Raw genomic sequence first — 12,732 nt, 5'->3', positions numbered from 1 at the left:
GAAAAAATATTAAAAATAAAAAAAGGAAACGAACAAAAAGGAAATTGATATAATTAAAAAGATAATTTCTTAGTTAAAACAGGAGAATCGAGTACCAGGTCTCGTCAAAGCGAAAAAAAATAATTGTAAATGTCTACAAGCCAGACCGTTTGACTTACAGCTATGAAATTTGGAACCTGTATACATTGAAGCATGATGTGCAACTCGGAGTGACTTTTATTTGAAATTTTAATTAATTAAAAATTAAGCTGAATTATGATGTTTTTCTGCGATAACTTTTAATAATATTACTACACAAAAATAAACTTTACACTTTTTCAAAATTTTAAAATATTGCCTTTTTAATGAAATCTATTTAATAATCGTGCAAACTTTTGTTAAATTTTTAGTAGATTAAAAAAAAATTTTTTTTGCCTTATTTTCAACAATTGATTACATTATGGACTGATTTATTTCTATTATTTACATAATTGATTAACAATTTATTACCCCTTAAAATTCCAATCGTTTTGATTGTTTCAGCAAATACGATATCGCATGCTTTTCTTCCATCATTGACAGCTATTGACGAAAGATTCTGTAAAATAAATTGATTAAATTATTGACTGTATTATTTCTATTATTTACATAATTGATTAACGATTTATTACACCTTGAAATTCAAATCGTTTTGATTGTTTCAGCAAATACGTTATCACATGCTTTTCCACAATTATTGAAAGCTATTGACGAAAGATTCTGTAAAATTGTTGTATAGTTTATAAGACAAATAAATAAGGGGAGTTATAATATCGTGAAATTTAGAAGATAGATGAATCTGTTATTCACTTTTCAATAATTCTTAAATGTTATTCACGTATCTCCTTTAAAAAGGAACAAGTTAACGATGAACAGAACTTAAATAAGACAATTAAAATTACACGCCTTTAATGTCAGATAATTTGGCAGAATTATGAACATGGTGTTATAAAAATGACTTAAGTGAAATAAAAATTTTTTGCTAATACATCCGGCGAATCAGCTTGTAACCTAAAGCGAAAAATTACAAAATAAATCAGACAAACAAATAAAAAACGGAAATTTTGTACTAACAAGTAATCTTAATAATTATTCATTTCAATCGAGAACGTTTGATTGTGAAAAGCGCTAGAATAGATACTCTTAATCAGCCTTCCGATGGTTATTCTCAAATGGCAGGTTTCGAGAAAGAAGACAGGAGAAAGATCTCTAATTTTTAATAAGGTTTTTATCTTTTCTAAAATATTTGATAAGGAAAGCTCCAGAACTTCGGGCCGGGATAGCCTGGTGGGTAGGACTTTGGATTCGCGTTCCTTTGGTTGCGAGTCTTAACCCCGTCGGAAGAAGACTCCTCGTGTGTGTGTGTGGTCGTTGCCACACGCATAAATCTATCGTGGTCACAAAGTCCTCCATGTCGAGAGTAATACCAGTGGGGGTACTGGAGCAGAAGTGTTCGTTCTCTGATCTAATTTTTCTGTTCTCTGATCTCTCTCAGGTCTAAATTACGAACTGTGGATGAAATGCACGAATGAAGTCCACCCCGTGAAAAGGGTTGTGACGTGTGTGTGTAGCTAAGTTGTACTCTTGACCCTAGATAGCGCTACTGAAAAACAAGATACACACCCTTTGCTTAAAAAGTCAGCAGGCTTGTCTATGACAAGTGCCATTAGAAAAAACACCAACAACAGAATATCGAATTACAATATTTGATGATTTTAACACATAGCGACTTGCAAAAATCTACTAATCGGTTTAAAAGAGCCATTTTATAACTATGAACAACCAGCGCGAGTGTTATTCTCCCGATTTTATTGCATATTAACTCATTGTTGCACATTCAGTACTTCTTTGTTGAATACCTTTCCTTCGATTGATCGGATCGAAGTCTTTGGAAAGGTCTACAATTTTCTGTAATCAAATTTCATTTACATAAGTAATCACGGAACTACAAAACTGGCTGCTCCCGCCATGACCAAGCATCCAGGGCATTGAGAAAATAGAGTTATTGCAACAACTTATCCAGGCATTTAGATGAATGTAAAGTGGTCCCCATTAGGAGATGTTAGCAAATCCTCCCCCTTTAAGAAGTGGGTATGATCCGACATCGGTATGGAGGCAGCATAGTCCCACATTACTACTATACTCAGCGGGGAAGAGACAACATACTTACATATATATATATATATATATATATATATATATATATATATATATATATATATATATATATATATATATATATATATATATATATATATATATATATTCCCACTACTCAATGGAAATCGTTTAAATAAATAGTCCTTTAAGGAATTCACTACACATTTAATATAAAGATAGATGGTGAAGCCTATGAAGGATTGGATCAAATAGATTGATGTTGGATAGAGATCTATAATTCTCATAAATGAACTGTATGCTAAATTTAACCCATCTAGTTATTTGTGTTTTTTCCCTTTTCCTATTCATGTTCCTATGGATAGACAAATAAATTATCCGCATATCAATTTCGTTCAAACAATAATAGAAAACCATCATTTAATTGCAAAGATCGTATAGACTCATTGAAATTGAGTTGCTATGTTCATACTATGTAGACGGAATTTTAAAAAATGCGCTTATCGGAGATCTGAAACATGAAAATTCGTTAAAATCTCGAAATCGATTTTTGTTTGGTGATCACAATACATTTTTTTTATTGTTTGGAGGCTGTGGTAACCTGGTGGTAAGGCTTGTCTTCGGAACTGCAGGGTTTCAGGTTCGAGACCCGATTCCATTGAAAAATCATCGTGTAAGTACGGATCTCGTGCAGATCTCGTAAGGACGGTATGCACGGATCTCGTGCAGGCTAAATCCGTCAGGGCCAAACGTCCTCGTATGGTGCGAAAGTTTGGACAGGGGAGTGCTAGCTCAGAGATCGTCCTCTCATTTCACCACAGTTCAAAATTACTAGGTCCGTCCCAAAACGCTCTAGCGCTGCTTTAAAACGGGATGTTAATATAACTAAACTAAACCCTTTTTTTTTTGTCTTGTACATAAAGCAAGCAATGCATACAATAATCTGAATTAATGCAAAAAACAAAATATTTTACAGCGTAAAAGAAATGAAAAAAAATTTTTTTTTCTGGCCTACGTGCCGTGTGTAGAACAGAAATGCAGGATAACCAGAGAAGGAAAAGTATTTATGAAACATTATTGAATCAGTCCAAAATCTCTCGGCAAAGGAATTTTGAAAGCTGTCTTGGTGTGGAAGATTCTTTGAAATAAGAACTGGATCTCTTCTTTGACCTACTTTCCACAGAATTTCAATGCAACCGACGTGACTTGCTTCGAATCATGGAATCACGTCATTTGTTTGAGAAGGAATAACACGAGGGACGTTAAGCACCTAATCATATGTGAAGAAACAAATCAATTCTGGAAAATTTTTGTTTTTTTAAATAATTTTTTTTTTTGGTTAATGTGATTGGTAGACAAGATCTTATTGATGCTGTTTGGAGGCAATGATACCCATTATATTTTTGAAAGTTTCGTATTAAAAAATAAATATTACTATTATAAAAATGCTTTTTATAATAAAGTTGTACGTGAGTTGGAAATTTAATAATGATCCATGTATGATTACATCATTAATGCTGACTTACATTGATTTAATTACAACATTAATACACGCTCGCATCGTTTCGAGTATAATATGCGTTAATACTGACTTCAAATGCTGTTCATATAATTACTGATTTGATGTCACAGTTAATCAGATGTGAAGAAGCAAATTAATTGTGAAACACTTTGGTTAATTTTTTGGAAGAATTTTCTCTCTTGATGCGATTGGTATACAAATTCTTATTCATATTGCTTGAAGACATAATGCTATGATAATTTTTTTCTGTGATTTTTGTGTTAAAAAAGAAGTATTACTATTATAGAATTTCTTTTTTTTTGTAAAGTTGTATGTGAGTTGGAAATTTAATAATGATCCACGTATAATTACAGAATTAATACTGACTTACATTGATTTACGTGTAATTACAGCATTAATACTGACATATTGTTGCGCATGTAATTACTGATGCGATATTATATCTAATGAGATGCGAACTTTTGTTCATTTTTTAAAGAATTTTTTTCGTTGTTGTGATTGTTAGACAAATTTCTATTCATACTTCTTGGAGCAATGATAGCAATTCTTTTTTGCGATCTTCGTATTAAAAAATATTGCAATTATAGAATTTTTTTATAAAGTTGTATGCAAGTTGGAAATTTAATAATGACCCGCGTATTTAAACTAAGTCAACAGCATTAATACTTATTTATGTTGTTCCGCGTTTATACAGCAATCATAATGGTTTAAAATGCGCTCAGCTTTTTGATATAGCTTAATTTCACAACATTAACGTCGCATCCAAAAGCAGCACCAAGGCTATTTTAAGATGCATAATATTTCAAACCTGGGTAAATGACTAGGGCGATACTTAAACTGGAAACCTTCTCCAAATTTCTGCGTCACATCTATGCAAGGACATGTGTCACTCGACGTCATATTTAATACACCAGCCACTCCCCTCTACGCGACAAGACATATCTTTAGAAGAATCCGGCTTCAAATCTGAAACCTTCCATCTCAAAACCTAGACCTTACCACCAAGACATTGCGCTCACCCTTTTGATGTAACCATAACCGTTGAATATAAATTATTACCAGCTATGACGATGTTCTAGAATATTTGAAGTTGAATCAATTCGTTTGATGATTCAGATGAAACGATACATCATTTTAAATGCTCTAGAATAGTTCGGTAGAAGACGGCATATTAATTTTGTTTTCTGATGCTGAGAGTAGCTTTGCCAATGATTATGACCTGACTTTTTGATATGATTTGATATGGCGGAAGGAATTACTTCGTGGCATTCATTACCAGGCATTCCTAGATATTTTTTTAATGAAAAACTGTTCCAACGGAACCATCGACAGAACTTCAGGAATTCTATGAATTTCCCATCGAAGGAAGCAAGTTATATTTAACGTTAAAGAAGAACTGTAAGTATCTTTAAGTTGGTTCAAATTTTACCTAAGCTGTTAATATAGATTATCTTTAATATACTTTTATATTAATTTTTATATTTATGGTTTTCGAATAATGTATTAAAATTTATGGTTTACTTAATAGAAGAAAACTGGTTTGAGGGAATAAGACTTCCATCTTCATGTCAAAATGCATTAATCCGCTTGCATAATAAGCTTAAATATAATTTCGTACACCAAAGAAACTCTAGAAATTTCATTAAATAACAAAAAACGTCTCTTTCGCCAAATGAGGCTGACGGCTCTTCTGAAAATACAGTGAAGTGGTTCAGTCAACATTCGAGAGGAAATTAAAAGCTCTGTCTTATCTCACAGGAAACTTACCCGGTCATTTGTTTAAGTTTGCAGCTGTTACGGTTACTGCCGCCTTGTTTACATTCTACTTTAAAAGCAGAAACTGTTTGACAATGTCTGATTGTATCGTGTTTAAAATGCAACCAGTGTTTGTTATTTTTCATGTTTTTGATGAGGATTTTGAGATCTGGCGTTGTATATCAAATGGAACATGGAAATATTCTAAATATGCTGAATTTAGTGCGATACATATAATCAATGAAAACAAAAGATATTACTTAACTCAATTTCCAAAGTTTTGTAAGAAAAACAATTTCCGAAATTTTATCAACCAATAACTAATATTTTTTCATTTACTATAAGCATGAAATGGTGTTTATCGAATGTGAAACTTTTTTAGAGATATTCAGTAATTGGTTTAAAAAAAATTAGTTTTTTTCCTTGTAACGTTGGGAAATTGAGATTGAAATTGCGTATAAGCTAGCTATGATATACAGCAGTAAAACAAAAGTTTTAAAATTTTGTGACAGAATTTTTTGGTTCATTATTAAATCCCAATGGCATACCATGCTGAAAACATTAATTTATTATCAAATTTGCTGTATCTCCTTTAAGATGGATGCGATTAATCTTTTTTGCATACAGAGCAGTCCAAAAGTTACATTAAGATTTATTCGATTTTTTTTTTACTGGTTCTCTTTCTACTTGATTTCGGCTACCTGATGGAATTGATTATGAGACCTACGCTAAATCAGAAAATAAAATGCAATAACACATTCTATTAAATTTTTTTCCATGATTTAGGTAACATTTCATCTTCTTTTGACCTTCACTTTAGGGAAATCTAGATAGCTATGATTTCACAATTATTCTATAATCTAACCAGAAACCCTCCAAAGAATATTATTTTTCATTATGAAAAACTTGTACTTAAATGCTTTCAATAGTGTCAATGATAAATTGAACAAAAGTTCATTATAACCCTATACAGCCTCAACTATTGATAATTTATCTATCTTTAATTTTATTTTTAAGTTTCATGATATAAAGCAGAATACCTGATGACTTTAGTGTCTAATCCCATCAAGCCGCAGTTCTGACGCAAACATAAAATACTTTACTTTTACTTACATTACTTTGCAAAGCAAAATATTTTATTGCATCAAGTAGAAATCGCTTATAGCATATACATAGTAAGTTTACAGATGCTTTTGAAGTGTAAGTAAAAATATTAAAAACACTACCAAAGTATAAATATTACTAACGACGTTTAAACGACTTATAAATCTTATATATCTAAATACGGAAACAATCCCTTAACAGAAAGGGTCAAATATCTCCATGAAATATCGACGAAATTATTAACCAAAATCTGTACTCGATTAATTTTTCTAAAAGGAATCTATTAATGACATCAAAAAAAGGATGTTGCTGTGGGGAATTTTTTTAAGTTTGTACAATTTTAAGTAAGTAGGCAATTCCTTATGAGCATTTTAAGCAAATAATCTTTCAGTGTTTATTATTTTTAAAATGAAAATTTTAATTTCTACATAAAGGACCGACAGCGGAATAAGAGGGTGGCTCCTATTTCCCTCACGATTATACAGATACAATTCAACAATGATTTATTCGGAGTGATAATATATCCAATTTCTGCTCAAATGATTTTTAGCAATTTCTTGAAAACGAAAAGAAAAACACGAACCATGTAAAAGCAATGTAAAGCATGTATGTTTTGTTAGAGGAATTATAAAAATGTTATTCGGAAGGAAAGCAGGAAACGGAGTATTACGCTCAGGTTCCAAATTCCATTTCTCTCGTACCTTGAGGCCATAGTAAATAACATAGTTGAAAAATTTTAGAACCGTGTTGTTTTATGATAGAAATTGAATAGTTGTTTCTTTAACGGACTCGGAATGTTGGGCAGTGTTGGATAAAATATCGAGATAGGATAAGAAAAATAGTATAAAATAAAAGCAAGGTGAAGTTACAGGAAATGACGGAAATAGGAAATTTTAACCTCTCGACGATTTCCGCCTTAATGGTTTTTAGAATGTTTTACTTTATTTCGGTCTGGCTGAAAATTGAAGCTGTCTGACGGAAGTTTTAGGTGAGTTTTGATTTTATAGATATTTATTTTTGAGGCCAGGATATAAGTGATACATGTTTACAAACGCATTTTGTTTCGCAATCCCATATTGAAGGATGAATTTTAATGTGCTGTCTGGAAGGCCTGACTGATGTATTTCAGATTTGTGAAGAACTAGTGATATTTTTAATTTCTTTTGCTCTGGTTTGCATGATAAATGGGCAAAAAATCTTATCTGATGCTGAAATATTTGTATTTGATAAATCTTTTAAAATTACTTTTATTCAAGAGAATATCAGTATAAAGCTTTGAATTTATTAACTTTTATTTTCAAATATTTCTTTTAAAACATTTTTTTAAAATAAACAATTTTAGAACACGTGCTTTAGAAATTCTAATATATAAAAATGAAATTATCTTTATTTTAATTTTCTATACATTTTATTCTGATTTATAATTCACAATGTAGTAATATTATTAATACTCAAACTCAATTTTTTTCTCTCTAAAATTTATCACCAGATGGCGCTATATTTGTTGAATGAAAATCATTAAATCATCTAATTGACAGCCAAATTCTAAAAAAAAAATTTAAAAATTGACATTTTGATGTAAAAAAAACAATTTACATCTTGCGAAATTCAGATTTCATTAGAAATTAAGTTAAAAATCGGTAATAAAATCATTTTTTTAAACATAAAAAAAATTAAAGGATTTCATTTAAAATGTGTATTTTCTTCGAAAGAGATAGTGGCCGCTGTGGCTTGGTGTTAAGGTCTCGGCTTGGGAAACGGAGGAATTTCACCGAAGAACCATTGTATACGAGAGTCTGGTGCGCGTTAAATTCGTCTAAATCGAACGTCTTCCCTCTGGTGTGGTGTGGAAGTTTGTAGAGGGGGATCCAGTTCAGGTGTCGTCCTCGTCATCTGACCGTGGTTCTAAATTATGTGGTACGTCATAAAATAGGCCTAGTGTTACTTTTAAACGGGACGTTACTATAATAAACTAAACGCGAAAGAGGTAGTCAGTAGTCTGGTAAATGTACAAATTAATTAAAAGTACATATAATTTTATTTTTCATTGTGTATGACTGATTGGTGAACTCTTTGTCAGTATTGGACTTTTTTTTTCTCATATATGAAGCATGCAAAGAAAAAATATTGTAACTGTCAAAAAATTCGAATGAGATGTTCAAAACTCTGAGTCCAAAGAAAGCATTTTTGGAATTATGGTTGTCAGTCAGTCATTCTGTCTCTGTCTGTAAATTCATCATTCCTCATTCACGATGATTCAAAAACGCTTTGAGCTAGATGAATGAAGTTTGATTTTTGAATTTAGCTCTATATTTATATATTTTTATAAAATTTTAAACGATATCCAATGAGAGGACTCTTTCTACCTATCTGCCTGTTGACTACAAGAAATTTTATAATTGCAATACGTAAAGAACTAGATAGTTAAAATTTGGCATATTAATTTAACATTTAAAATGTAGTTACGCATAAAATTTGGAATGACTTCGTCAAGAACATCTACTGATTTGTATTTTTAAATGCATGTAAACATAATAACTCGAAAACGCAATGATTTAAATAAAATTTGATATTTGATCTTGACTTCATTTATAATTCATATAATTCATATATAATCTCATGTTTGTTTCAATTTGGTTGGAGAAAAAAGGCTACCAAAATTCATATTTGATTTTTTTTTGGTACTTGTGTGCTAATTGCATGCCAGTGGTGTCAGAAGATTCACGTAAAACTTTGGGTTGAAAGCAAGGATCGATATTTCGGAATGTGTACTCACTCATTAATAAACAAGCACAAGTTTTCTTCACTATATTATGAAGCCCATGCTCTTCTGTATGGGAGTTGGAAAATAAATCGGCGGGAGTGGTCACCCTGAAACTTTCACCATACTCTCCAATCAAGGTTTCGTGCTCCTTCCCTACATAAAATTACTGACTTTGGGAAAAGACAATGTTGCGCGGCATAATCGATTTATAATTACGAAATATTCTTGTTTGGTGTGAAGCCAACGGTTTTATTTTTATCTGTAGTGTGAAAATGAATTTTGAACGCTTTTAAAACGCCGTGTTTACAAATAGAGACAGATACAGACATAATGTCAAAAATGTGTTTTTCGATTTCAGGGAATTCTGAAATGTAGAGATTCGTCAAAATCTCGAGTTCGAATTTTTTGAAGAATAAAATAATTTCTCAATGTTTCGTACAAGAGAAAATAAACATTAAGCCTTACTTTGCCTAAGGTCCGACACTTTATGATGCTTTATGAGAAAATATGCTAGAAACTTTTGAGATCATTTACGCAAGTTAGAAAATGTCATTGAAAAAAAAATGATTCTGTGCTCAAGGTAAATACTTATTGTTTTAAATTTTGAAACCAACACTTATTTTTTTTGTTAGTACATTATGCCAAATGTGAATCATCTTGTAGCTAAGTTTCTTGAGTACGTTTTCTTATATAATTGCGGGTACACACAGTTATAAAAATGAATTATGTTTTTTTCCCCATAAGATTTGAGTTTTAAATGCCTAAATTAAACAAAGTTTCTGATGTTGAGCTATTGCAAATGTATTCATGCAAGTTTAGAATACATTTGCAATAGAATTAAAATAGAATAAGTTAATGAAATATTTTAAATTTGTGATACTTTTTCTAACAAAATTCATGAGAAATAATCGTCCAGCTCTTAAAATGACATAAAAATATATACAGGGTATTGTGGAATTCACAGCTCCTCTCTATAAATAAAGTTTGCATAGAAACTATATTTGCAATAACATTTTAATCTCGCAGAGAGTGTAGTACCGGCCAAGCCTTTAACGGTAGTAACTTTTAGCGGTAGTATCACACACTTGTTGCAAGAGCAGACACTTCAGTGTTACTTCTATCACAATGTGGTGCCAGAGGCCATTAAAGTGTTAATACTTTCTAAAATGGAGTTTAAAATTTTGTTTTTCAGTAAAAATTCAAAAGAACTAAATACTTTTATTTGTTTATTTTAAAGTTCTTAAAAAATATTTTTATTTTTACAAAACATGAAAGAAACTCTTAAAGTATATAAAAAGGAAATGTTTTTATATTAATATTTAAAGTATAATTTTTATAAAAATATTTAAGTATTAATATTTAATGTAATTCAAGATTCGTTTTGCCATAAAATTATTCTTCCCTTTTTTTTTTGAATTTGTAGATATTTGTTTAGACGCTCATTAAAAAAAAATTGTGCGCTTTTTTATTTTATTTATTTTTGAGAAATTTTATGTGTTTATTACATTAAATATTATATAGTGGCGCAGAGAAAAAAAATTAAAATTTAATTTAACATTAAATTTTTAAAAAATTAAAAATTTGTTTCATGTTTCAGGCTCAGCAATGGCATATAACTCTATTCCAGTGATTATGTATTGTTAAGCCAAATAAACACTGACGAAGTTGGAAAGTTCACCACCCCTTTAACCTCTAATTATTATTGTTCCTACTTGTTTTAATGACTTCCATTAACTTGAAGAATTAGTTTTATAGGTTGCATATGCAAATGCGTAATATGCTCTGTGGCGCATTCCATAAGTCAAATTGTCTCTCGTGAGACATCTGAAAATTATCTCCAGAGCAAATGCTTAGAAGAACTGAAATTTTTAAAGACCATATTTTTCAAGAAATGATATATTAAAATATTTTTGGAATTAAGTTTGATTTCAGGAAAGTGATTCATTAAGCTTGTTAAATGATTGATCCAAAGGAGTATGTCATATTCTTGAGACAAAAACAGAAAAAACGCACTGACTCAAAAACTTAATATGGATTATATCAGAAGTAAAAATTGATGTAATATATCAATTCGGTGAAGGTTTACGATGGTTATTATGCAGGATAAGCAGAAGGCCAATAGTGATCTTATGCTCTTTTGATTAGTGATGCCATTTAGATTTATTAGATTGGAAGGGAACAAATTTGTCTCTAAATCGTAAGCGGTTTTTTTAACGTAGAAATTTCATTTAATGTATTAACTTCAACATCTGAGAAGGAAATATTTCTTCTGCAATAAAGCTTGCGTATGGAAAGCACTACCCTTACACGGAATATTCCAAGCTATTGAACATAAAGAAAAATAAAAGATTGGACTATACTCTGTTTCTAATTAAAACTAACAATTAAATTATTCTAACTTGTTTGGAATGGCTATAATTTATTTTTAAAGCCCATGCGAAATATTTGTGTAAGTATGTGTAAGAAATATAGTAAAACGTAAATGGAAAGTGACGAAGACTGAATATGAAAGATATGCTAATTTAAACCCTTTCATCAGTGAAAAATTCGCATGTCTTTTGTTTCTCATTATTGATAATTCAGCAAGTTTGAAAAATTTATAAGTTCCCAGATTTTATCTCGTGTTATTTTGTCACCTATTTAATATTATGTATTCGTTTATTTGACTTGCATTTTTAAAAGACTTGTAAATTATGTTAACTCTTTATCTTCTATGTACGGTTTATTGTTTCGAAAATAATATAAAGTTTAAAGAACTTGTATTTTACAATATTTTTTTTTATTAGAAATGTATTATGGGTGAAATTATGTATGCATTTTTTGCCAAGAAGGAAATTATATAGATTTAAGAATTATTTTGCTTGCATTTTAAGTGCTTTGAATTTTTAGAACAAAACGTATTACTTTACATTTATATAATTATTTATTTAACCTCTAATCATATATCGTAAAAAAATGATGCATCGTTAAATAAGTGCATAGTTGAAAAAAGCAGGATGGCGCGTAAAATGCGAACACCTGATCCCAGTGTTCTACGAAATGAATCCGGGCTCAAAAGGTTAATGATGTATCCAGCTTAAGAAAGTAAAGGTCAGAACAAGAAAGAGTTTTTCTTATCAAATGGTTTTACATTTCAGTTCGGATGAAAAAAAGTTTACGATTTGGAAGTATTTTGATTTATGACAGCTTTATTAGAAACATACATTTAAGAAAAAGAATAATTGTGCACAGGCAATAATTTACGATTTATAGTTCACAAGAGATCGTAAACTGAGATTATTATTTGCGCCTGCTTCGTGATTTTGCTTTGATATGAAATCCTGTTCAAAATGAAATTAAAATGTTGCAAAACTTTTATGAATGCTCCTTGAATAGGCAGTGCAATTTCCAGCTATTGTAAATCTGGAAAAAAACCCAGCAATGTTTTTGCGCCATTTTGCTATTCACAAAA

Source organism: Argiope bruennichi, chromosome 9, assembly GCF_947563725.1.
Source record: "Argiope bruennichi chromosome 9, qqArgBrue1.1, whole genome shotgun sequence".
Lineage (NCBI taxonomy): Eukaryota > Metazoa > Arthropoda > Arachnida > Araneae > Araneidae > Argiope > Argiope bruennichi.
The sequence above is the reverse complement of the archived record's forward strand: the minus strand, read 5'-3'. Positions refer to the sequence as shown.